Here is a 23496-nt window from a genome sequence, read left to right on the forward strand (position 1 = left end):
CTGTTTTAATTACATTTCCAGTCTTGTACCCCGTGGACTGAACTAAATATAGAAGCTTGCAATTAATGTTGATGCAGAAAAATGTACACTGACACTTTTTTTTTTTACATTGTTGTCCTCAGGTAGACCGAGCCGCAGAAGTAGCTACACAAGCAGAAACCAGAGATGCACTGTTTTTTTTTCTCTCCATTAAACTGAAGTAAAAAGGTGAATGCTATGATTCAAATCTGGATAAAAAGAGCATAGTAAAGTAAAACTGATATAGAAACATTTCTTAATGAGGACAGATTAGATTGAGTGTCCTTTTAAAGCACGAATCCTATCTGTGTTGTTGCCCTTGAGCAAGATGCTGAATTAGTTCCAGCTCCATGGTTATTTAGTCAGTTGTGGGTTTTGACACTCTGCAGTCTTTGTATTAAAAGAAATGCTTTCCCAAATACATGAACTACATATTTTTCTTCTATCAGGTCAGACAGTTATAAGAGATCAAATCTGGCGTTTTCAATTGTGAAAATGTAAAAAAAATAATGTTGCATATACATAACTGTTAGGCTAAAATTCCCGTCAAAAATAAGCGCTTTAACTGAATTATTCGGTGTACTTCATCATTTCCCCAACTACAAAGTTGCATTTGGACGTGCACATCAACAACACTGTCTCTCATTGTCTTGTTCTCACCACTCCGCTTCATCAGCTTACTTCATTGTGGCCATTCAGAGCCAACCGTACAATAGTCCATTGTTTGTTGCATTGTAGACTGTTTCTTTTTTGTGCCACTTGAGGTCAGTACAGCCCATATTACCACTCTCACAATTAGTTACAGTCTTCCTCTGACAGGATATGTCAATGAAAAGGCTGCAGATTAATTTGGTCTGAATGGATGGGCTCGGACACAAAGTGAAAGAGAACAACAAAAAAGTAATTTACATAATTATATTCATTTTGAGATTCGTGCAGCGATATTCATTCTGAAACTGAGACCTTTGCATAGGGATGGGGCGCTTTAAAAAAAGAGAGAATTGCATTGAATTACAGTATCAGTATCACAAATTCCCACTGCTAATGTGTGTAGATGCTGCAGAAATGTATTTGTGTTTTGGTGGCCTATATTAATGTTACATTTACATTATATGACTTTATTATATTAATTATGCCACACATTTGACTCATACAGAAAAGATAGCACGTTGAAATACAGAAAGTATACAATTTCAAATATTTACCAGGATACATGCAATACAGGATCAGATTGCCAGTATGTACAATAGATAATAACTGTCAAATCATTGTTATATTCTGCAATTAACACTTCATTAGGTATACCTGTGCAATCTAATACAACAGCTCTGCCATAAATCCAACTTTACCTAAATCCCATAAACATTGCACATGTATATGATCTCAGGAACTTCCGCATATTGCACATTTATATATTGCACATTTATTTACACAAAGATCCAGTTTACTGTATATAGCATTTTATCTTACCAAATTATTCAATGTATATGTACATTTTTCAGTACATATTAAGACAAAGTAACTTGTCATTCTTGATGTCAGTTGTGTGTGATGAACATATTCTGAAAGCAGCATTAGATTGATACACACACGCACGCACAACCTGTCAGTGTCGGAAATGAATGCTGTAGTAAAGCTCTTGTCAAAACATTCCCCACAGATGACACATCAGTAAAATGAAGTTAGGAAGGAATTAGGAAGTAAATCACACCAGATATACACTCACCAAGCACTTTATAAAGAAAAGCTCTGCATATAAATCCTACTTTTTTTGCATTGTTCATTGTAGGTTTTATTTAGTTTTATGTCACTTAACTTAATTATTTTTTCACTGCTAGTTTTACTTTTAATCTTAGTTTTTTAATTAACTATAATAACCCTGGCTGGTGCTGCTCTCTCTCACTATCTCTCTCACTCTCGCTCTCTCTCTAAGCTCCGCCCCCTGTAGCCCTGCGCTTTGCGTCATTACGTCATTACGTCACCCTGCCGAACGCTGCTCTGCTGCAAGGCAGAGAGAGCAGCTGCAGAGAGAGGAGACCGGGGCAGCTCTGACAACAACGAGCAGGCTCATGTTTGGGGGGAAAAGTCAAGAAACGCAACATTTTAACCTTTCTCTCCATGACTCAACATCCTTAAATAGTCCACTTGTAACCTTTTTTTGTGTGTGTGGTGGTTTCTTTTTGTGTGCGTGTGTGTGTGTGGATAGACGATTGTATTTTTTCCTTTTATTGGATTATATTTCTTATTCTCTCTTGTCTGATCTGTATCGACCTGAAATGACTGCCTGCTAGTCGGCCGTGTCTAGCCAATGGTTACTGCTCCTGTCTTCTTGTGGATTATCCGTCGTGGCCGAGGCGGTCGCATGGTCGAGCCCGGTGGAGGCCCCGCTCTGCTGCTGGATGTGGATGTGTGCGAATCGGCGGCGGACTCCCGACTATTACTGATGAAGACTGTGGTAGTGATGATGATGCTCGGGTTGCAGCTGCAGCGGCTGAACTGATCTTAAATGTGTTTGGGGCTTATTATATCGCCCTTGCACATAGCTACCATTTTCCTTTTACAAGGCAAAAAAAATCATATTCCTTAAAAACTGGACGCCCCTGGAGCAGTTTATGACGGTAAGAAGAAAACACACTTATTAATCACAGGCCACTTCATTTTTTATTATTTATTTATTTATGTATCCCCCCCCTCTCCTCTCTTGTGCACAGCCGGCTGACATTAGCTGTAGCTTTTAGCTTTAGTGCTGTCACTTTTTTTTTCTATAACCCAAGTTGCTACCAAAAAAAGGCAAATATTGCGACATAACATTGAGACAAAGGGGCCTATTTTGTCATTACACTTCCTTTATTTTAATGCTTTCTCACAACAACATATAAAACACATACTATGCATTTTATCCTCCTTAAACCTTTATCGCCACTGCTTGTGTTTGCTAAAGGCTAACTAACCCATTCAATACTTCGCACTTTACTTTTTCTTTTAGCACTAGCTACGATAGAAGTAGCTAATGTTAACACATGTGTGCACATTTATTCTGCATTCATGAAACTTTATACTTTATATTAGCTTTTGCATGAGTGGAAATGTCGCTTTATTTGAGTTAAAACAGGCTCATTCATTGCACAGTGCACCCCCCCCTCTCTCTTTTAATGACAAGTTGTCGTTCAATGGGAGTCAATGCTTTTAAAAGATGACAGTACTTATACTCGCAAAGTGATAGCTATTTAACAGCTGATTATTGATTATTTTCTTTTGCAGAGTGTTTGTTTTAACTGAGCTATAAACCACACAGCAGCTCAGCTGGTGAAGCATCGATGAAGCAAACATGCTCTGAAAAAATGCAACTTGATGTGATGGTTTTTCATTCATTGTGACATATTTTATTGGTTTTAATGTGTCACACCCCTCTCTCTATATAATACTTGATAGGTAAGCTGCTTATTGCAAGACCCCTGCTTTTAAATAAGTAGCTTGTGCATCATTAATTGTTCAGTTGTCTCTCTTTAAGCGACATAATTGATATGTAAAGCGCTTCAGAAACGCTGTCGACTGTGTGTGACTGCTGTGTGGTGGTGTTTTTAAGTAATGGATGTTGAGGGTTTAGCTGTGGTTGAAGCGTCCTCCTTTTTTTTCTTTTTTTTTCTTTCTCGATGACGTAATCCTCCACCATCCGTGCCACATCTTTTTGGGTCGCAGTCGGTTCCTGTGCCTGTATTGCTGCTGCTGCTCAGATCATACATATGGACCCTGCTCTACCCGTGTTTTGTCTAGCCCACCCACCCATCTCTATCTCTCTGTCTATCTTAACCACACACACATTTTTAAAAAAAGGATCCATGCTGTATTGGCAGAAATGGGGGGGGTTGAGTTTGTTAGGTTGACATCTAGTAGCTTTTTCCTTAAATTAGCAGCTTATAAAGTGTAGTTGGGAGATCTTGATGGATCAGCGAAGGAGGTACCTGAAGCCCCCCCATATATGCACCCTAACTGCATGACAACATACTGTGTGGTGTCAGAATTGAGTCTAGATTTGGGGGAGTTTTCAGATCCCAACTATTGGATGAAATCTAGTAGCTGGGATCTGTTTTTTTTAGCGTATTCCTTAAAATCTCTAAAAGTGTGGTTGGCGATCTTGAAGGCTAAGTGAAGGAGGCACCTGAAGCCGCCCCCCCCCCCCCATATATGCACCCTAACTGTGTGGTGAATTGAGTATGGATGGGGCTTCAGTGTGTTAGGATGAAATCTGGTTGTTTTTGTCATGTATTCTCCTTAAATCAGAAGCTCCAAAAGTGTGGTTGGAGATCTCCAGGGATCAGTGAAAGAGGCGCCTGAAGCACTCATATACACTACGCTGGGCTCTTTATTAGGTACACCTGCTCTGCTTTTAATTCTGCTTATTTAAAGTTGTCAACATTGTCAAGAAGGTGATAATCCTGCCTTATGTTTATTATTGAGGTCACATAGTGGGTGATGGTGGTGTATAAAGGTGTGTTATATAATGTATGGTGTTCTTAATATTTATGTCCACTCCATTAACATACATGAGGTTGGCAAAATATTAGGAACACCACCCAAGCACGCCACCACCACTTAGTACGACCTCAGTTATAAACATGAAATAGAAAGATCACTTTTATGGCAACATCAGCAAAAACTGACAATGTATAAACATAAAAAAGTAGAATTTAAAGCAGAGCTGCTGCATTGGGTTGAATTAGATTTAACAGGTGTATCTAATGAAGTGGCTGCTGACTGTATGGACCCTAGCTGTGCATGTACACTCACTTAGCACCATGTGTTCTTAATATTTCGCCCCCTCTCATGCATGTTAAAGGAGTGGACAAAATATTAAGAACACATTTCAATATAATACACTCCATTACACCACTCCTACCTCCCTCTATTACCCCCAATAATGAACATAAAGCAGAATTATCACCTTTCTGACAATGTCAAGAAAAGCTGAAACTATATAAAGCTTCCTAAAAGTAGAAATAAAGGCAGAACTCTTCCTAAATATAGTGCTCGGTGAGTGTTTATCCATCCAGTGTGATCTTTACTGATGTAATGAGCTTTTACTACAGTATTAATTTCCAGTGGAAGCATATTTAAGTGTCTTTTAGTTGGTTAGTTGACCTGAATACATTTGGGAATCCCTGTCACAAGCGAATGGTCTGCTGAAGCTGAACTACTTATCTTGGGGGAATTAGGCCTGCCATGTTGCACATTTTTTTATTTATTTGGGACACCATGCTCAGCTTGTTGATTGCCATCATATTATATATTTAAAGCTGTGTGCTAGTAAGGATTATTATTATTATTATTATTATATTTTTTTTGCGTTCTTGTAAAGAGCTTGTTACTCATGGCTCGCTGATGATACAAGTCTTGATTAAATGTTGTGCAATCATTTACAGTCAGACTCACTCTTAAGAGGCTCGGTTAAATTTGGGTCAATTGTGTTGTCAGCAGTTCCTCGCCCTGTTTGATCATGAGGAACAAATTGGAGATTTTTAAGTGTGTTCCAGGTAATTTCATCCTTTTAATCACATGAGTTCCTCTATATTTATACTCATCTGGCCCACCTTACTGATGGCATCTAGTTTCAACACATTCTCTAGTTGTTATTTCCTCTTTTTAAAATGCTTAAATACAACATGAATCCTGCCCAAAATGCTCCCTACACCTCAAGAAGGCCCTGAGTTTTCTGAAGAGGGGGTTGGACCCAGCTGGTGAACATTAAATTGCCTGTGGCAGTGACCCCGCTTTACTCGGGCGGCACACCTGAACCTGCCGTCCCCATGGTGCACAACAGAAGTGAGCGTGTGTGAGAGAGAAAACAGATAAAAGAATAAGTAAAAAAAGAGGTGAAGAAGTGGGGAGAGGAAAGGAGAGGAAAAATAAGGGGGGGGGGGGCACAGGTGTGGTCTGGGTAATAGGGGATGAATTGCACCTGCTATCACAAGGCAGGAGGAGAGCCCATGGGAGCAAGTTAGGAGTTAGTAGATATTAGCATCAGATCCCAGTTCAGGCTTGTTCATATTTAACTGTGGATGTATTTAATTTGCAACTATTGTGTTGGATAACAGCCAAAAATGACAAATGATCTGCCAGTTGTCTTTTTATCTTTAAATTCAATTATTCTAATCATGTAGTGAAGCCTGCAGTTTATTCTGGGTCTGAAGTATGTGAGCAATAGTTTGAGAAATTGTAGTTCAATATTGCCTGGTAGTATTAGCATTGACAACAGCAAACATGTGAATAAAACAACTGATTTTAGAGTTAAATAACACCATAAAAGCAACTTTACATTGGTGTCAGTGCTTAAATGTACAATTGCCATTTAGTCTTAATATATATCACACAGGCATATTATAGGTCTTCTTTTAGGACATGTTAGGCTATTCAGAAATGCCTTTATTGTGCATGTGAGTAATGTGAGCAAAATCCTCTTTTTTCATTTCTTCTGCTGATTTCCAATTGTTCTGTATCAGCCAGCAAAGTTTCAATACGCCATGTCCCATTTAGTTTAAAGCTATATGAGGATTTTGATTGATATCAGGTTGTTTTGGGTTAGGGTAAAAATACTCGGGTGAGTTTTGTGCTGCATTTGCATTGCGCTGCACTTCCGGTTCGGGTTCACACACGCAAACACAAAGATGTAGCTGAAAAAAACAAAACAAAAAATAAGCTCAGTTCTTTTTTACTGGACAAAAAGTTTTGATGATTTCTAAAGCAAGATTTCAAAGTGAATTTACTAAAGCTTTTCTGTAATAGATTGTGGAGAAATTTGATGAGTTTTGAGATTAAAGGTGACGAATTTGAAAATGAAGATCTTTGTGTGGGATGTCTGCCTCTACATGAATATTTAAGGACAGACAATTTGGACAAGGATTGTATCATTATTATTTTAAATATATACATCATGCACACACTTGTCTACCCAGTATTATACCCACCTAGGTCAGCTGTTCTTTATCCAACACTTGATGATAGGTTCTTGTTACGATCAGAGCTGAAGAGGCTCATAAGTGACTAACAGTGTTGAATAATTCAGTTTTACTGCCAGTACTACAACTTAAAAGTTTTGATTGATGGGTTCAAGCATCAGCAGGCTGTTTCCATTTGTTTTAATGTGATAATCCAGGAGGAGGAGCAGCACACTCAAGTCCACTTTCCATGTCCTTTGGGGTCGTCTCTAGCCATTTATCATCAGGCCACTTTCGCAGATGTGTCTCCACAGGTTCGGCTGGTACCTGCGGAGAAGGTGCGTATAAAGATGACAGTCTCCTGGTTAAACATCGTAAACCAGCCTGGGTAGTAACGTAGTCAAAGGTCAACCATTGTTCCTGCCTGTGTGAGAGGCTGAGGTGTGTGTGTCTGTGTGTGTGTCTGTGTGTGTGTCTGTGTGTGTCTGTGTGTGTGTCTGTGTGTGTCTGTGTGTGTGTGTGTGTGTGTGTGTACACACTGTGGGATCGGCTAGGAGAACATAAAGTTAAGAGAGCATGGAGAACATTAGACGTCAAAGGATCCTCTGTCTCATGCATGAAGTCAATTATTCTTAAGTCTTCTGCAGCTTCATGTGCTTCCTGCTGTCTGACCAACTCATGGCACTTCTCTCACTGTCTCTTGAGTTTTGCACTTTTCTTCTTTTCCTCTCTCTTTCTCTCTATCTTCGTCTGACACCTTATGTCTGCTTCGTCTCAATGTTGAGAAGACACACCCTGCCACTCAGCGTGGTGCTGAGCAGTGCTGACAGCTCAGTATTGGTGTTAACTCACAGCGTTGGTTAGAAGACTTGTCGGCTGGCTGGCTGCTACAGGCGAGATACATTATCAGGCTTCAAAGATGCTAGTATGTACCTATCTTACATTAGTAGCCTTGGATTTCATTGCCACAAGAACTATAGGGAGAAAAAAGCCTGTTAGTATTAGTCAACTTTCACTTCAACTCACTATATTCACTTTATTTTAATCCCATACACAAATGATTGACCTGATTATTAAGACTCATGCTTGTGCTAGTTTCAAATTGAGTGGTATTCCTCATAAAACTCTCTTAATTATTGATTTATTCACTCATATTTTTAGGTTTTATTTAGTTGCTGTTGTTGTATTTTGGCTTCCGATGTTTTTAATAAGCCCATTCAAGGTTTTCTGCTACTTCCTGCACTGTATTTTATTTAATCTTCGTAGTTTTAATGCGTAATTTTTGGTCAGTGCAAAAATAAACTAAACTAAATTATTAGAGTGGGACCCCGGCTCCCTGTGACCTATACTGACTGTTGGTGACAGCCCCCGTCAAAGAGCAGCCTGTTCATGTTTAACCAAGAGGACCAGCTGCCTGCCCGTTCCATTATAACCCCCTTTTTGGAAAGCTCACAGCCCTGTTTGTAGTTGGGGAAAAGCGCTGTAAGCAGAGCTATTGATAGACGGGAGTTTGGGCCATTTTATTTTACAGTGGCTGCACACCAACAAGACCGTTGCCAAGTTACTTGCGATTTTTTTTTTTGTGTGTGCCAGCGTCTTCTCTACAAAATGTTGTGCATCTTGCATCAGTAATTACATGAAGGATAATAGCTGCCAACAACCTGAAGCAGGGAGGTAAAATACTCACCTTACGTTCACAGTTTTTTGGCCTGACATCTCACACCATCATTTTCCTTCTGACATGGCAATCCTGAATGAACCAGCCACCCATTCACAGAAATATCCAGCCAGATAGGTCCCAGAAAGCGAGCTAGTTAGTGGTCTGTTGCCGGGGCGGATATGGCACAACTCTCTAGCAAAAATCATTTCAAGAGCCTCAAACACAGCTGTGTTTATCCTACGAAAGATAACCACAGTGACAGAGTGTCAGAACAAAGGTGCCTGGACTGTTTTAGACGTCCAAAAATGCAAAATAAGCATCGCCATATTAATTCTGACACATTTAGGTAGTAAAATAATATATCGTGTACATGCATCTGTTAGAGATTTTAGCCCTAGAGGCAAAGACTTGCATGATTTTGAAGTTTTAAACCCAGACTAAAAATAATAATAGTATTTTCTGCCTGTGAACACTGGGACAAAAATAACAGTGGCCTTGTGAATTGTGGATGGATTCAGTTGTAGCAGAGAAGGGGGGAGAAAAAAAAAGAGGCTTATTTTGTTTAGTAATTAACAACGTTTATTCATACTTAGACAGTTACAGTACTGTCAGATCACAGCGATTCTTTATGCTCTTATAAAAGAATGCTCTAAGTAGTCTTGTGAGCACCTATTTCTGTGACATACAGACTAAAAAGGCAGGATAATCATTAAATCACTCAGAGGAACCTTTTAATGGAGCAAGAGTGTTTTTTTTTTAGTGGCTCTGGCTCCTCTTCTGAAAAATACTCTGAATTTCTTTTAAAATTTTATTATAGAGGTATTATTGTCAGGTCAGGATCACCTCCTCCCTTCCTCTCTCTGTCTCTCTCTCTCTCTCTCTCTCTCTCTCTCTCTCTCTTTCTCTTTCTGTGTGTCCAGCGCTGGAGTATCTGGATTATGCATAACCAATCAGGTGAAACTGCATAATATGTTAATGGTGTTCTCAGTTAGTGGGGAGTCATAATGGTTTGATTAGCTGGAACAATCCTGCCAGAGAAAGAGAGAGAGAGAGAAAGAGAGAGAGAGAGGTGAGGCTGGACCCCTACTTTTTACACACACACACACACACACACACACACACACACACACACACACACACACACACACACACACACACACACACATGAATCCACCCGTTCACGGCTCAAAATTAACACCAGCCACAAGCCAAAAGTCTGGTAAAATATGCAAGTGGCTGGTAGATTGGCAAATTTTTTCAAATCTATTTAGTGCTAATATTTGGACGTTAAAGTTAATTTTGAGCCTTGCACATATTTCAGTCAAGTGTACAGGGTTGTGTGTGACCTTACATGCACACACAATGTCTTCTTCTAATTCTTATATCTTTGACACCATCATTTGTAATCATGCGAGTATCTCAAAGTGTAGCGGAAATCACTAACGGCTCAAAATTTGTGTATTATTAACATTGAGACAAATTTCTTAGTTAGTCTTTTTTACTTGTAAGGTCTGGTGTGTGTGGGAAAAGGTTGAAGGGGAAGTTCAGCTTTGGAAAACATGACTAAGATCCGCTCCTAAAGGTGTCTCGGAAATCTCTCCGCTTTGTAAAAGGTTGGGATTAGGTCATTATGGAACAATGACTAAGAGCCCAGATTATGAGACGGTAAAGACAATCCCGGTTCGTTTCAGGAGCATTGTGATGAAGATAGCCACGTTACAGCTCGTTATCAGCGGCGGTGTCTCTCTCTCTCTCTCTCTCTCTCTCTCTCTCTCTTTCTCTCTGTCTCTCAGAGTTTTTACAGCGTACAACAAAGACGAGGCAGTTTGAGGATTTGGAAAATGAAAGGGGACGGTTTGGAAGAAGTGAAACATGCTCTGAAATTCATCTTGCACATAGCCATAAATTACATATTACCAAACAACTATAACCAGTGTTTGACATGGAGGGGGCACGGAGGGGGTAAAACAGCTGTTTATTGAAAGAAATGATTAAAAATAGCATTTAACTAACAAGAAGCCACCAGCATATTACCAAATTAACATCGTGGCTGTATGTATTTCCCCCAGTATGGCGCATCAACAGACCACTGGGCCCATTATTTTTATGTGACCTACATCTTTAAAATGCATCTCTGACTCAATCTTTTGATTTATTAAGGGGAATTGACTCTTTACTCGACTAGCCCACAAGCCTGTAGGCCCTTGGAAACATAAATAGTTGCTCTAGATATCTGCTGTAATTCATCATCCTGTATCAGCGCCTGAGATGAGTCACTCGTGCGTTCCAGTTCAGTTTGCAGGACTAGATTATGCCAGCAGAACCGAGGAGAGATAAAGATAGATAGATTATAGTTTTAAGAGGGCTGTGAGTTAGACCCAGCTAGTCCAAGCAGAGGTTGGATTAAGACATGGCACCATAAAGGCATTAAAGGATTAACATCGTCATTGATTATCACTGGCTATGAGGTGGTGAGATGCAGGGGTGACCATCGAGATAAATGAAGAGATGGAAGAGGGAAAAAAAGGGTGACTGGAGGCTGTGTGGTTGGCTTTTCAATGGGTAGATTGAATCATTTTTAGTGTCTTTAAGTTGATTTGAAAAGAAACAGACAAGAGGCGTTTTACACACAAGACAATTCAATATGTCATAGTAGGAAAATCACAGGTATAAATACTTGAATAGTTAATATATGAGAGAAAAAGGGAGAGTGGACATGTGATTGGCCTCTCAATGGGTATATTGAATAAGTGAAGCCAGGTGTAAGACTACACTGCTTGAGATATTGAGTATTTTCAAAGTTTAGCTGTATAGTTTTGTCTTATATTTCTGAAAAGAATCAAGCAAAAGGTCTTTTATACAGAAGACATCTTGACTTGTCATAGTAAGAAAAGCACAGGTGTAAATACTTTAACAATTAAAATAATAAAGTTTTATATAGTAGAGGAACGTGTACCTCTACCTGTAAAACAAAAGATAATCAGTGTGGCACGTTCCAACTGGACTCTTAATCAGTAATTAAATACATGAAGCAATCATGGACTATTCATTCTTTTTTAAAATAATACCACCATATTTTATTCATTCAACTTGACTGACTCTTGATTAAGGGGTGGACTCATGCAGAGTGCCTTTTTTTGAAATCCAGCCATGCACAAAAGATGAAAATTAGCCCTGGAGGCCTAACTTTGGCTAATTTCCTGCTCTTGGTTTCGGTTCATCAATGAGCATTGTCTCTAATAAATCACTTAATAATAAAGCGTACATTCCTGTGTAACAGCATTCGGCTTATTAAAAGATAACTACATGCTAGAAATGAAGTTAAATATGGTGACAGAGTGAAGTATTGCACCAGTGTTGGGAATTAGTGCATCAATGGTCTAAATTAAGTCCTTCAAATGAGGCTAAAATGAAATCAGTCCTTCCTCTCTGCCGCTGCTCTAGGAAAACATATCATTATATTATCGTAGAGTAACCACATTATTCATCTGGGAGAGAGACAGAGAGACAGAGAGGGAGAGGGAGAGGGAGAGAGAGAGAGAGAACTCCCCTCCAGTGCAGCCCATCCCCCACCTTTTACACACCTCAGGTATGTGAGTACAGCTGGCTCCTTACTCTGTACTTAAAGAGTTATGCTCCGGTACATGTTGCCGCATGTCCCTTTACCTCGCTATCATTCCTCCCATTCTCTTCCCCTCCCCCCACTCACCAAAAAAAAATTCAGAAACATGGCGACACATGCACCCCCTAACCACATTTACACACATACCTTTCCTTTCCCTAAAAGATGCATTGTGATTTTGGTTGTCCTATATCACCTAATATGCCCCATACTAACCTGCAGCTTGTGCAACCTGAGCTTAGTGCGTGAGTGTGTGCACGTTTCAACTTCAGATCTTCAGATCCGCCTTTTGAAACAGCTGCTTAATGAGCCCCGAATACCAAAGGAGGTCAAAGGACACAGTTGCTTGAGGATAGTGACTCAGAGCCAAAAATGGGTTGCCGCGCTCTTTTTATTCTGCAGTGAACTGGTTACTGGTTATACTCTGTGAAAACCTACCAGACTATAAACTGGTAATCAGAGAACTGGTTTACATGCACTGTGGAGACACTTAGCGAATCAGTAACTAGATTTCTCCCCAGACCCCCTTGAAGACGCTGCTGTCTGACTTTCTTTTCCTTTTTTTTTGGTATGTGAGTGTCAGGCTGCATTCACACCAAATCTGGCAATGTGTGAAAAAAGGCAGTCCTTCCCATTTTATTTGAATGGGGGCAGTGGGTTTATGCTGCATGAATGGGGACTGCATAGGGCTCAGCAAAAAAAAAAAAAAAAAAAAAAAGCATCAGCTGTCCAGCAAGAAGTTGAACCGGACTCAATTTTTTGCCAAAACGCAACCTGACGTCATGTCACGCTGCGGTGGCCAATCACATACATGCATACACACATTCTTAGTGGATTACTTTTCAGGGCGTACTCGACTGTTTTATCTCTAATATAGTCAAATACACCATGAAAACTTTCCAGAATTGTATAATCCAGTGGTTTTGTGCAGTTGTATGACACTTAAGAAATATGTGTTGTTGATATCAGGTTGAGATGCAGTGTGATCAGGTGGTTTACAAGTGTGTTTCTCCAGAGTTTAATGTGTATCATGTATCTCAAAAGCAGTGACATTAGATATTACTGAACTGGTTTTACTGTGTCAAAAAACCTCACCTCTACCATTCAGAAATAGGCCTGTAGTAGTAGTAGTAGTAGTAGTAGTAGTAGTAGTGGTAGTGACAGTACCTCATGTTTTGCTTCCATCATTTATTAAAAGACTAGTAGGAGGGGACTTTTCTCTTATTCTCGTATTACGATGTTTCTCAACCCCATAGTTTCCTGCCTTCCCTTCCAGACACGCACTGTTTTTTATGTGACACTTGACAGGGTTATTTCTGTAACATCAACAGTTTACACGGTAAAAAACCTAGTTTTATCCGCTGCTTGTTTTGCTTGGAGACGGGCGGAGGAAGCTCGAAGCGATTCTTTATCCAACTCAAATAAAAATGCAGTTGTAGAAAAATTCATACTGCAAAAAACTCTCCACTGTCAGGCTTGTTTTCTGTCATCCCAACGTCCACTAGTTGTGAATCCTAGTGATCAGCTTTTTATAATCTCTCCATTCCTCTCTCTCTGTCTTTATCTCTCTCTCTCTCTCTCTCAATAGACAGGTGCTGAGTGTAAATAAGGGCTGTGAAAATGTGGGCACTGTACATGTTATGATGATGCAGTAGTATGCGTAGAGATAACTTCCCTAAAAAAGCTCATAGGCACGCTTTGCTGGAGGGTGTGTCTACCCACGTGAGCTCGATCTCTCTGAACAGCACACACACTCACTCTGGTGTTGACATCTGGGACCTGCCCCACCCTTTCTTAACTTCTTAACTCACCGCCTGAGGATAGGAGTAGTCAAACTGTTCCTCAAACTGACTTTTTCCAAGTAAACAAGTAGGAGGGGGACTGCACACGAGGACCCTTAAAATGTTTGTGTTTTGTGGTATTAATATATTTAATCAGGCATTATGTGCATTTGTCTCCTCTTTATTCAGTAGTTTATTCACAGAATGAAGAGAACTGCTGCTTAGTTGAAATTTAAATGAGGATGTTAACCCTTGCATAATGTTTAGGGTCAAATTTGAGCCATTTTTACATCAGAGAGCAGTAAAAAGACCTTTTCTCTTAGTCTGAAATTTTCATGGCTTCCCCTAATGTCACCCAGAATATGCAAAAAAGGAAACACATTTGACCCATATTCGTCCAAAATTTCAGGAATGTTCATTCTTCACATTTAATATAATTAGTTGAAATAGCTCTCATGTTTTATGTAACATTGGACCATAATGTAGTGTTGGAATAAACCCTCTCTGCTCTCTGAAAGCTTCACTAATAAATCATGTTTATTTGTGACTGGTGAGGTCTTTGTGAATGATTTGTGGTTCAGAAGTTTGGTATAGAGACTAATTGTGTGAGGAAATGTGAGGGTTAGGGTTAATGTGAAAGAGATGAATCTATGAAAGCAAAAAAAGCCATCAAATAACAGATAAATGAAGCCAGAAATGAAAGAATCTGTGTTTTGAATGGATTTTGCTGATATCGGCATACAGAAGAAGCAACGTGCTTTCAGTGGAATATAACATTAAGAGAAGTGACTCAGTATATTGTGTAATCAGCAAAACTATATTTAATTGAACATTTGAGGTCACTTATGAAGGAAGTGGCTGCATATTTGTTTTATTTCTCCTTTTTATTGAGTAGTTTACTGTTAGAATAAAGGGAAGTGCTGCTCAGCTGAAATCTAAATGAGTATGATTAATACGGATGTTTTCCAATATCGACATATATATCGTGATGTAGCAAATACATTTTTGAATAGAAAAATTACAGAATAGTTATTGTGAAAGAGATATATCTTTGAAAGCAAAAAAAAATAAAAGCCAGCAAAAAACAGTTAAATGACGCCGTAAATGTTGTTGTAGCTTATATAAGATTACAGGAAAAGCAACAGGCCTTCACTGGAAGTTCAAGTTAGGAGAAGTGACTCAACATTGTTGTATAATCAGCGAAAACTTACACTTAATTAAGCATTTTAAGTTGACTTATAAAGGAAGTGATACTTCATATAACAGGAAGTAGCCCTGACTTGACCTGGTACTGCCGCTGTAACATTAGCATGAAACATCAACTGACCTTTATCAGTCAAATTGGTGCTCTTCATACGTTAGCTTCCTGTCTGTCTCTGCTGTGAGAATAAAACCAGAATGAAGCCGGCAAATGACATCGGTCCAACCTATGGCCAGTTTTCCCATGAATTGCAGAGTCAGCTTTTTGTAACGTGTACGATACATTTCTGAATTTTAAAATAAACAAATATTTACTTATTGTTATTTTGATTGTTTTGAATGTGTTAGGAATGCCTATGCATTAACTGTTAAACAGACAGGAATGGCAAATTAAGAATTAAAATGATTATTTTATTTATTTACTTTGATGTTACTAGTTATCTCATTTCTCAAGTAAACATTTCCACACAGGATAAGTTGCCCCTATTAAGGTGTATAAAAAGTATGTTTCTATGTATGCATCACCTGATGCACGTTGCTTGTTTAAGGGTTAAACTCAAGACAATATCAGGAATAAAGTAGTGTTAAGTTTTTAAAAAAATCCTGAAATAGTTATTACATAAAAAATGGCAACTGTGTGAATCTCGATTAAAGTGGTGCCTTTTAAATTTGAGCTATTAGCATGTAGCGACGTTCAAGTCACGCTAACGCAGACACACAGACAGACAGACTAACGTGTCAGTCCTTCAATCCATCGATCTGTTTCTTACTGTGTGTTTTTCCTGCGTGTTTTGGTTGCTACTGTATCAGCCCCCCCCCCCCCCCTCCCGTGGGCATTTTTTGGTCTGTGTGTGTGTGTGTCTCGATGTTTCTATGCGTTCGACAGCCGTGTGTTTGCTCCAATTATCAAGTAGGAAAAACAAATTACAGCCTATGTGATTTTGCACTGTCAGGTCCCCCCTGTGTGTGTGTGTGTGTTTATGTGTGTGTGTGTGTGTGTGTGTGAGCTTATGTGCAGTATTTGTTACATGCAGAAAGAAAGCAAGCAAGCAAAATGGACAGCCGTATCCTGAGAGAATCAGCGTGTGTGTGTGTGTGTGTGTGTGTGTGTGTGTGTCAGAGATGGGAATGAGACGACACAGAGAACATGAGAACAAGATTGTGTGTGAGAGAGAGAGAAAGAGAGGGAGAAACAGGCGGCCTCGCTGCTATTTTCTGGGGCAGGCTATCAGGCAGCGAGGCAGCAGGGAGGGATAATAACAGAAGCTGTTACATTCTTGTGGTTTCTCTGATTTCAGCATGAGGCAGGGGGCTGGCTCTGCTCGGGCTGACTCACGGCTACTCTGCCTGCTCTCTCTCTCTCTCTCCTTCTCTCGTAGCAAGAGGACAATACATGACATTTCCTGGACACTTTTATCTCGCCCCCCCTGACCATGAATCGGTGCATATTTTAGCGCCGCTCACTTAAGGATGAACCTAGCAACTGATTAACAGCGGCTAACCCAACACTGTGAGAAAGGCGACAATAGTTTTTACTATTCGGTTTTTTGTTCCTCAGGTGGTTTCAGGGACAGTTTTAGATGCTACAGTCGAGGCAGAAGCATTTCTTTGCTCCCTCCACTGAGAAACTGAAACATGAAACACTTTATGACAAGCTAAAAGAGAGATGAGATGCCACTGTGTTTGATCCACAGGAACAAGATAAGAGTACAAAAGCATTTACAGTAATTTAACACAAAGAGTTTAGATTATGAGAAGAACAGATGTTAATAAGATAAGATAAGATATTCCTTTTATTAGTTCCATGATGGGGAGATTTAGCAGCAAGGTGTACAGTAAAAGTAGAAGAGCATCAATAAATGAAGAATAAAGAACAATACATGATAATAATAATAGGTGTGATTTATATAGTGCCTTTCACAAACACAAGGATGCTTTACAAAAGATAAAACAAACAACACATGATAAAACAAACAAGTAAGTAAATACAGAAGCAATAAAAGCAATAGTTAAAAAAAAAGAAAAAAAAAAGAAAAAAGTGACATTATGTACAAGAGTGATAGTTGAACTGAAATTATTAGTTTACCTGAAATGCTAATATTGCACAGTAGTGAATGTTAAAATCTGGATAATAATGCTAGTAACAATCATGCATGCTACTTTTACACCAGAAAATACAATCTAAAAGTTAGCCTTGGACTCAAATAATGTTAGTTCACTTATTCAAGGTGAATGTGTAGCGGTCTTGCTGAGGAGTTTGCAGTGAAGGAACAAACACTGAAATGACGTTATGTATCTAGCATGCTATGTAAAGTTGTTTGATCTTTTCTCACCTTTTAAAAAGATAAAAAATCAGCTTCTTGTTTACTCCAAAGAACAGCAGTTTGCACGATGAACAATTTTGGGTTGTGGTGCTCTGATGCCACGGCAACTTGGTGTAACAGTTCTGAATTTTTAAAAGACCATTTAAAAGCCATTAGTGTTCACTTGGCTGTAAACAGGCAAAAACATTAATGGTGACTTCAAAGCAGGATATGATAGTTATTTAATGATTTTAAAATACTTAGTTAATGAATCTATTAGTATTACAGAAGGTTAACTGAGACAATATTTACTGATAAATAATTTGGTATCAACTAAAATATAATAATCAATTGCAGGTTACAGCCTATAAAATGTTAGGATTAGTCACTTTTCATTAGTCATCTGAAAGTATAATTTTGGGTTCTGGTTAAATTCTTTATACCAAACAATCAGTTAAAATGAGGAGAATTGATATGAACTGGTATGAACAAGTAATTCTTACTTGCTGTGATTGACAGAGCTGAAGTGTAAATACTTTTTAAAAAATACTTTTGAAATCATGCCAGTCTCTTGTGCTTAGTGGATCTTTTTTTAAATATATTTGTTTTTTCCATACAATAACATCATTACTCTGCAGTTGAATGTGTTTTGATTGGTTCATTTAAGCCCTTATTTAGGTCTTGGGCTGCAATAATCTTCTTTTGTGAAATCTGATTAATGTACAACAGGCTAAATGTGAGTGCCGTTTAACTCGTGCTTTCTAAGCCTGTTTTGAGGTTGTTGTGTATGATATTGCTGCAGAGGAAATGACATTTGCCGGCTAACGCTAACACAAACCAGCACCGGCCTACATATCCTGGTAAAGCTACAAAGAGCATAGCATAGATAAGATAGATAAGTATGAAGAGTTAATGTTAGTTACCATTATAAATAAACAGCAAACATGTAACCTGTGTTTTAATGAAGCTAATGCTGGAGAAAACATAAAGACAGTTTTTACATGTTAGCTTTTCTGTGGCTAATGTTTGAGCTCATGCTAGCTTGTTAAAAACGTCAGTGTTAATCTTTTCAACATTTCAAAACATTAACATTAGTAATTTTTAAATACATTATTCTCATTAAAGGATAGCTTCACACCTTTTCTGTCTTAAAACAATATTAATGTCCCAAAATACACAATAAATGGCTCTGTAGTGTGAAAATGTCACTCACATTTGCAGAAATTGTAACTGAAAAATAATAATTTATGAGCATGAGTTAGCGAGTAAAGATTATAAGCTACTGTAACACTGCTAAATGTTAAAAACTAGTATTTAATAGTCAGATTGTTTCACAGAGTATAAAGAATAAATGTCAGCACATAAACTGTAGCTTCAGTTTGTGTCTCTCACACTGAGCTGTCAGTAACGTTAGCTAGCGCCTGATAATAAAAGACAACAGAGAGTCTAATAAACCAAACACATCTTCCTTTTCTGTGACAGTAAACACAACATGCAACCCACCCATAACTAACTGTGACGTATATGTGTATTAACTAAGGTGACATCCTCTCATAGTAGAGGCGCTAGCTTAGCTACAGCACAGCCACCAAACACAAACCTTTACACGGTTGACGGGTAGTGGCGCTCTGCCTTGAGATAACTTGTGATTTAGAACCATAAAAATAAAAAAAAATCAAATAAATAAAATTAAATTGAATTGGCAGTGATTGTCAGTCTCAATACTTCAATAATAAAACATTACAAGCAATCAAAATTATGAAACAACATATCATGAAACAGTAAAACCAACAATAGACAACACCATGAAACAGAGATAAAATACAGGATAGAAATAAATAAATAAATAAAGGATGAGGAATATATTCAGTAAAAATAATGAGGAGGACTTTCCATAAATGTGAGTTTTAAGAAGTGATTTGAAAAATGAAACGGAGGGACCGGGACTGAAAAAGCTCGGTCTCCCTTGAAGATGTGTAGGAGGAACCACTAGAAGATAGGGGACCAATAAATCCATCATGTAAGTAAGTAAAAATTATTTATATAGCGCTTATCACAGGTATAAATCACAGAAGAGAAAAAATATAAAAAATATACACAAATTCATATACAAAAAAAAAAAAAATCGTCCTGCACCTGCACACATATACATAGAATAATAATAATATAAGTAAAAGTAATAAAAATGTAATACTGAAGCTAATGTAGCTAAGGGCTTGGTCCTTGAACATTATCAATAACATCTTAAAATCAGTAAAACTAAAACTCACAGGCAACCAATGGAGAGAAGTGATGACAATGTCCATATTATTCAAATCAAGTTAAGACCTTTTTTTAGTGCCACATTTCCTCTTTTATCTCCATCGTTCCACCTTTCACATTGTAAACTCACTCAGATTTTTAGTGGTCAGTATGATTAGGTAACCTGTGTCAAGGCTCTGAATGAAAAGCTGACAGAAATAAAACTGATTTTTTGGGGGGGGGGGCGGTGGCAGGGAGAGATTTATATCAGCTGTTTGAGTTTTAACACATTAAGCCTCACGTGCACCTTTTTGTGGGATTTTGGACAAACCAAACCGTGGCCTAGAAGTACAGATTAAGCCTTTTAGCACATCAGGACATGCAAAAGAGCAACAAATTGCTTTCTCAGTATTTTTTTCTCTCTTCTTCAGCTAACCTTATTTTCTACAGCGCGGAAACATTTATACAGGCTGTGTGAGGTTGATTGTCAGGTAAACCCACGCTTTCCTGTTTTGGCCCTGTTTACCAACCACAATGTGTTCCACCCACCTCCATCTCTTCATCTTCACCTCTTCATACAACCAATGGTACAGAGACATCCCCTAACACCTCTCCCACACAGATGCTACGTGTTACATGAGCTATATAATACACTCAAACAAGCTGGGATTTTTATTTTTTTTAATCGCCAGCTTCAATTTACACTGCCTCGTCTCCTTAGTGTCGCACTGAAGCAGCATCTTAACTTATAGATTTATATATTTGGATATTTTTATTCATCTTCTATAGCTCCTGTGTCTTGTCACAAGTTCTCACGCCTGAGAAATGTAAATAAATCAAAAAATTTTTAAAAATCCCTTTCATCAGCAAAATAGAACACGCACACACACACACACACGCACACGCACACGCACACGCACACACACACACACACACACACACACACACACACACACACACACACACACACACACACACACACAGAGGCCAACAGTTACAGCTCTATAAAACATACCAAAGGCAAAAAATAAAATGTTACTCCCAGAAGTTAACCTTTTTTTAGATGCTTTAAAGTAGCACATGTGAATCAGATTTTAACGTGTGACTGTGTGTGTGTTCAGGTTTAAGTGTGAATGATCTGTAGTGTATGTGTGTGTGTGTGTGTGTGTGTGTGCGCGCTGTGGTCAGAGGTGACTTGTTGGATATCTTGTGTTCAAGCCTCAGCTTTCAATGAACAACTGTAAAGGCAGATGTGAAATAATGCACCTAAAGCCTGTTTTTTAAAATGTTTGTGCAGCTGATACATTTAATATCATGCATTAATTATTATTAGTCATTATTATAGCTGTTATATTCTCCTGTTTTAAGAAACATAGCACCATTATATAATGTATAAGTGTTTTTTTTCTTTATAAACAAAAATCTGAAGAATACACTCTCCTCTTTAACTAAGTAATCACACATTTATTAATGACTGATGAGGTATTTATGAATGTAAAATAGATTTGTGCTTCAGAAGTTTGGTATTAGATTGGTATTATTATTATTTTTTTTAATGTTGTCCCCTTTTCTGTGTTATCAACTTGTAAATTGACTGTAAAGCACTTTGAACTACACTACACTGTATGAAAGGTGCTATATACATACAGTTTGATTGATAATGGTTTGTTATAAGATCATTATAATGGGATATCTTTATGGGTCAGAATATATTATAATATATAAACAGTATAGGGGTTGACTGTCTGTATTATAAATTAACTGCAATTAATCTCCATGATGATTTCTCTTTCTAAACTCAGTAATCTCAGATAAACTGCCCCATATTGACCTGTCACTCTGAGAATGAGTGTGGAGTCTGGAGGGATGACACGGCCAGCCCAGCAAATGAGTCAAATCAGGGACTAAATACATGACTCACATTCTGGTGGTAAATTAGGTGAAAATTTTAACATTTTTAAGAAGACAGGAAATATCTTTACCTCATGTCAGACCCCCCCCCCCCCCTTCCTTTGAGAAAAAATAATCTGCATCTGTTAGTCTTCATTTGGATTCGTCCCCTCGCTCCGATGAGACCTCGAGAACTCATCGTGATTAAAATGAGTCTGTCGGCAGAGCCTGAGCAGGTGACCTTTTGATGAGGTTCGGTGCAGCGTCGATAATATGAAGACATTTTAGTAAAAAAACTCCCATCAGCCGCGGGCGGGACAATGACTGTTGTATTGCCTGTGAGGATTATGACTGATGATAAAAGCCTTTTTCCTGGTATTCTCCACTCAACTACCTGCTGCCTATCTCTCATTTTAAATGTCTTCTCTCGGCTGTAATTCTGTTTCTAGGTAAAGAGCAAAAGACTAGAAAATCTAAGACTTCTCAGAAAAAAGGGCTCGATTAGTGTTCAGACGGGGCTCGACAGTAACGGCATCCCGTCCTCCAAAGGGAACGATAGAAAGATAATAGATGAACAGAGAGATTAAACATACATATAATTAATTGTTTATTTATTTAGTTTCTAACTGTCACTTTTCAAATGACAATATAATAATATATTAGTTTAGTTAGATTACTGTCACTGGCATGGGGTTCGGCGTGAGACCTGAAATGTTCCTGCGGTGCCTGACCGTCTAGATCTAGGTTCAGTATGACTCAGTGAAAGCAGTTGAGAGTTTAGAGATAACATTTCAGATTAGTTTGAAACCTGCTTCTTTGAATGGAGCAAAATACATTTTAATGGTGCTTTTTTTTTTTAACCATGCCTCAACAACTATAGATGATGATAACAGAGTAAAGAAACAATTTACAGCACACATACTGTTGTTTTAAACCTGTTTCTTGGATTGATGCAAAATATATATAATGATATTTAATTATAAAATATATATTTAAAACTAATATCATGTATTTTCTCAACATTTGAATGGGTTTTTTACTATACTACTAACAACTATATATCTTTCTTTACTTTGTTATTGTCATCATTTTGGGATGGATGACAGTTTTTCAGGGCGGTGTTGACCCTGGTGTGAGGAGAGATGGGTAATGAGTGAGACAGATAGACATGTGATGAGATGAACTTGGGTTGAGTATCATGGTTTCTAGGAATACAGGATCATCCTGAGAATACAGGGATTAGGGAGCAAATAGTCATCAGGATTTTTTTTGTCACATGTTGCTTCAGGGCTGCACAATTCTGCTCAAACCTGTTCCTTTGTGCTTTTGGTGCTTTTCGACAGTCATATCTTATGTTATCTTTGAATTTAAATATTCACTTTATTTAAATGCAAAACTTTACGGTATGAGCACAGGTTTTTTTGTTTTGTTTTACACACCGTCACACATTTTTATTTATACTTTTATTTATTAAAAACTTGAATGTCTCCATCTACCAATCATTTTCAATTATTGATTAATTGATCAATTAGTTGTTCAGTCTGTAAAATATCAGAAAATTGTGAAAAATGTTGATCACTGTTTCCCAAAGCCCAGACAATAAACCAGAGGACTAAATAAACTAGTAAATATTCATATTTAAGAAGGTGAAACCAGACAATTTGTAGACGTTTTATTAAAAAAAATACTCAAAATAATAAATGAATTGATCTATTTTGATCCGATTAATTTTCTGTCTATATATTTTTTTAAATTCTCCAATTGTTGTAGCTTTTTTCCTCTTTATTTTTATGACATTACGTCAAAGTTCCCTTCTTTCGGTGCACAGTTTGTCATGTGCAGAGTAAAG

General features: G+C 38.1%; 1 protein-coding gene across 1 annotated transcript in view; it reads left to right on the plus strand.

The window, feature by feature from the left end:
* The first annotated feature begins 2062 nt into the window (after positions 1–2062).
* ptpn4a (protein tyrosine phosphatase non-receptor type 4a) overlaps positions 2063–23496 on the plus strand; it is an 84874-nt gene continuing 63440 nt past the window's right edge. Inside the window, 1 exon segment of the mRNA XM_053328669.1 lies at positions 2063–2636. The gene's annotated coding sequence lies outside the window, so the exon portion shown is untranslated.

This window comes from Scomber japonicus, chromosome 11 (assembly GCF_027409825.1).
Source record: "Scomber japonicus isolate fScoJap1 chromosome 11, fScoJap1.pri, whole genome shotgun sequence".
Lineage (NCBI taxonomy): Eukaryota > Metazoa > Chordata > Actinopteri > Scombriformes > Scombridae > Scomber > Scomber japonicus.